Here is a 5,194-nt window from a genome sequence, read left to right as displayed (position 1 = left end):
ATCCACATTTCCCCCATGCTCCTAGTCCCTGGTAACCACTGTTCTACTATCTGCTTTTATGAATTCAGCCTTTTTTTTAGATTTCACATATAATTGAGATCATACAGTATGTGTCTTTCTCTGTCTGATGTCTTTCACTTAGAATAATGTCCTCCAGTTTCATCCATGTTGTCACAAATGGTAGAATTTCCTTCTTTCTCATGGCTGAATCATATTTAATTGATGGAGAAGATATTGGAAATGATACATCTGATAAAGAGTTAATATCCAATATATGCAAAGAACTCACACAATTCAACATCAAGAAACCAAATGACCCAATTAAAAAATGGGCAGAGGACCTAAATAGACCATTTTCCAAAGAAGACATACAAATGACCAATAGCCATATGAGAAGATGCTCAATGGCACTAAGCATCAGGGAAATGCAAATTTTTATTATATCTGTTTTATGTCAAGTGTAAATCCCCCATGGATATGGCACTACATTAGCTGATCCTTCCTTACAATCCAATGTGCTCCACTAATTAGTAAGAAGCATGATTCGATTTAGAGTAGCAAATCAGAGTTCACATTTCTGGTTTTTGCTTCTAATGTGTGACTTGGAAAAAAAAACAACCTTCTTCATCTTACATCAATATTTCCTATTATAGATTTTGAGAATACTAAATATTTTTTAACCTTGGTATCACAACAATTATTACATTTTCAGACTCCAGTGAAGAAGTACCACGTATGAGTAATCAGATAGCCACTGTTACCAAGAATGATGCTTAGAAGTTGAACTTTCTTTCTGACACTCATAATCCCACACTATTCCTTCAATTCACATTACTTTCTACTAAAAAGAGCTTCTTAGAATTACTGTTACTGCTTCCTATATTACTTAGTAACTAACTTTGTTTCTTTATCAATTCAGTTAAACAAAAAGTATTGTGTCCCTAATGTATCCAATACAGTGTTGGATATTTGGGATACAAAAATGAAGAAGTTGAACAAGAATGATAGATTAGAAACAAAATTCAGCCATAAGCTATCCCACTTCTTCCATTCCTTTGCCTATCTCTTATCTTGACTCTGCATCCTCCAATAAATAGTAATAAATCAATCTTCCCTGCAGCCAAAAAAATTTTGCTAAAATTTTGACTAGTTCAAATTACTTTCAGGATAAATTCCAAGTTTCTAGGCATAACTATATAGGACTCTTGAGGGCACAGCCCCTGTTTCTGTCTCCATCTTCATCCCCTCATATTTCACACTTCACAAATTCCATGCTAAAATACAAAATGCTTATAATTTCCTGTTCATTTTGTCCTGTTTTGTGCCTCTCTCCTCATTTTCTCTCTCCCCAAGAAACTCACTTTCCACCATTTTTAGTATTACTATTCTTCCTGCAGTTCAGAAGACTTCTCCTCCAGGCGTCCTTTGTTAAATATCAGACTCAGACAGTAATTTTTGCATGTGGTCTCACATCACTAGTGCATCTATCTATCTTAGCATTAATATATATATAGAAAGTGTCCATTGGTGTTTCTGCCTACTGCTCTAAACTTAAAATCCTGAAGGGCTGGAATCATTTCTTCTTCGTTTTGTTCACACCTTTCCTCTAGCTCAGTGGTTGGCAAACTGTGTTTTTAAAGGGATAAGCAGTATGCAGCATTTTAGGATTTGTGGCCATAGGATCTCTATCACAGCTACTCAGTTCTGCTGTTGTAGCATCATAGCAGCCATAGGCAACAAGTAAATGAACAAACATGGTTATATCCAATAAAAATTTTACTCACTAAAACAAGCTTTCTGGCCTTAGGTTGCTGACCCTTGCTATAGCATTGTGCTAATAAAATAGTGCCAAATAAATGAATAAGTCCCTGATTTATTCCTGTGCTTGAATTCTAACTGGGTAAAGTGCCAAGTACTTGGTTCCCTCTGGAAGAGCCCTGTTGCCTCTATCGCCAGCACCCTACATTGACAGTCACTTATCAATGCCTGTATATCTTCTCTGTGTCAAGGACTCAAGCAAAGATGACTCAGACATGGGCTTTTTCTCTCCTAAGGCCATGTGTGTCAGGGAGAATTACAATCAGGTGCAACTAATGGAAAAACATACTCCATTGACTTAAACAATCAAGAAGTTTTTTTTCTCTCATATATCAATAATATCAAAGTATAGCGTTTGTGACAGATTAATTATGCCTTTAAGGAATCAAATTCTTCTTTATCCAGTTGTATTCTTTTTGCATAAGGTCTTTGTCCTCATGTTCACAAGATAGATGCTGACTATCCATGCATTATACCCATTTTTCAGGTAGGAGGAAGGGAGAAGGAGACTAGAACACCTGCTTATTTCCACGTGTGTAATGGTCTATATTGCATGACTTTTCCTAACTTCAATGCAGATTGGGAAATAGTAGTAACACTGTTGCAATTTTTATAATAGAAGACATCTGGGACCTAGGGCTGAATGGATATTGAATGAATTTTCCTAAAGTATATGCTACATCATGCTACCTCTATGTATTGTTCTGCAAAGTAGGGTGTTTTATTACACTTGAAATTGGCGTAAAATCCCCAGCCTTGGCCAAATAATTTTCATAATTCCTTTAACATCATGAGATTTCATTTAAATTTAATGTTAAATTAGGTCTATTTTGTCACCATGTAAATTTAATATTAAATTAGGACTATTGTGTGCGCAAATTATCATTTTGTTTATCTAGCCCTCACTCTCACTTAACGTCTTTCCTATGAGAACTCTTGACATGGAAACAATTTCCTCCTATTCTCCTTAAATGTTAGTACTTTTTTTGTTATAAATTTGTACATGGAAAAAATTATAACATATGGTCTAGAATTTGATATTTTACGAGCAATTTATATTTTCAAAGTACTTTAAAAATCATGTATCCGTTAAACTTATTTGAATATTATATTGACCCACTTTTTCTTTCATTATGAATAAAAGGCTTTTAGTAGAGAACAACAGTAATCTAATGTTATAGTTAAGGAGATGAAGTATTTCACATTCATTTTTCCATAATGAAATCTCTAAGCCTTCACATCTAAAAATGCATACCTGAAGAAAATAATTTGGTTGTAATTTCACATTTCATAGACATATTGCATTAGACCTGTCACTAAAGAATTATCTGCTTTGTGGTAATAATTGTTATTAATTATCAATATTTCAAAATAATGAGAATACAGTGATGAAATATATGTCATCACATAACCCTCCATTGAAAAATAACACGGTAGGGAGAAAGTAGAAAAAGCTAAAAGGCAAAGGGAAATTTGATTCCCTCTTAGAACTAGAACACCATCTCTTCTATGACTCTGCACAGGTATTTTAAGATTTCTGCCTTAGTGATTTTATTTTGCTCTTTAGGGTTGTATGTATAAATAACCTACTGTTTAGAAAGGACTTATATGAAGACTGAAATACAAATGGTAAGTAATATAACTTTACTTTCAAAAAGGTTATCAACGGGGCTTTCCTGGTGGCACAGTGGTTGAGAGTCCGCCTGCCGATGCAGGGGACACGGGTATGTGCCCCGGTCTGGGAAGATCCCACATGCCGCAGAGCGACTGGGCCCGTGAGCCATGGCCACTGAGCCTGCGCGTATTTAACTATGAAACTATGTATTCAAGAGAGACTGCTGTTTTCAAATTGTTATAACAACAAAGATAGCATTATTTATTATAGTCTGGTTAAACTTCTAACTCTACAAAGAATATAGGAATATATATATTTAGAGTTCCCTTCCTTCAGTAGTAAGATATTAAAAAAAGCTTTCCTGTTTTGACTCTCTCCTCCCTTGTTCTTTTCAGTTTACCTTTTATTATAGAATTAACCTGTGACACCCCAAAATTCAGCTCTTGCCTAAATGAAAATTAATCCCTACGTCTCAGGCTGTTCTTTTAGTTATTACAATCAACTTTGATAATAACAAGAGAATAAATATTGAAGTAAGACTTATTAGGCTTGAAATCAACCTCCACTACTTTTATCTCTTTTTATATCTTAGTTTTACACTTATAGAAAAATTTTACAAATAGCAGAGTCCCATATTCACTTCACCTGATTCCCCTTTATGTTAGCATGGTAACAAAACATGGTTTTGTGGCAAAACCATGGTACAATTAAACAAACTAAGAAATGAACACTTATACAATTAAATATAATAACTGTATATATACTAACCAATGTATTCACACAGTCTTATATTTATTTCTGAATCTATCCACCCATATATATTTTAAAACCATAAGTTCCCATTGATACTTCCATTAAATGCAACATTACAGCACTCATTCCTCCTTTCCTTATTTGTCACTTCTTTCTCTTACAGTAAGCAATTGACTCATGATCTAAGATACATTTACTTAGGTGTTCAACTGTAGTATACGTTTAACAGAGTTTCAGAATTCTAATACTTACTCTAATGAAAAAAAATATACTCATCCTTAAACCACTCTTACTAGAGCATTTTAGTAGGTTAGTTAATTTACTTTAGGAATTATGACTTCACAACAATAACAAAGCACTCATTAAATGTATAGAAAAAGAAAAGTTTTGGGTCATTATTTCTTTGTTTTGCTGTTTCCAAATAATGCAGTCTATTTTCATGGCTAGATTTTCATGTAAAGCTAATGGTATTCCTATGTGCCACAGATTTTGATTTAAGTGCAATCTCTCCCCTATAGGTTTTTCCAGCAGAGAAAGGAAATGGGTCTCAAGCCTCTCATTGCATTACTCCTCTGCACATGCCGACTTAGCTACCATGTCTGGACAAGTGAGTACACCTTTAGACTCAAGCACAATGGCATATAGATGTACAAATTACTGCCATTATTATAATTGCACTACTATGCCCTATTGAAGGCAGTGAATTACCATTACATTATGAAAGCTATCTTAGAAAGTGTGTGAATAATATATTACATTTTTACAGAATAAATGAAAATGGAAGGAATGGCAATATTAAATTAAAAATGCAGTGAATGCATATATTTTATTATACACTAATATTCAGATAAATGCTGACAAGTTTTATTGATTTTTTTGCTCATTTCGCTTATAAAGGTCAATTTTATGTCAGTTCCTAAAAAAGAATAGTTGTTGACACTTTCTAGGCAAGACATAGATTAGTGAAAATTCCCCATTCTCACAATGTCTTTATAGCACATTATTTTT

General features: G+C 33.8%; 1 long non-coding RNA gene across 1 annotated transcript; it reads left to right on the top strand.

The window, feature by feature from the left end:
* The first annotated feature begins 2,271 nt into the window (after nt 1–2,271).
* On the top strand, nt 2,272–4,731 carry LOC109550822 (uncharacterized). The gene is made up of 3 exons (XR_002177494.3): nt 2,272–2,305; nt 3,386–3,447; nt 4,705–4,731. It is a non-coding gene; the product is annotated as an uncharacterized lncRNA (long non-coding RNA).
* Nucleotides 4,732–5,194: the final 463 nt, after the last annotated feature.

This window comes from Tursiops truncatus, chromosome 3 (assembly GCF_011762595.2).
Source record: "Tursiops truncatus isolate mTurTru1 chromosome 3, mTurTru1.mat.Y, whole genome shotgun sequence".
NCBI classification, from domain to species: domain Eukaryota; kingdom Metazoa; phylum Chordata; class Mammalia; order Artiodactyla; family Delphinidae; genus Tursiops; species Tursiops truncatus.
This window is presented reverse-complemented; position numbering and strand designations above follow the sequence as displayed.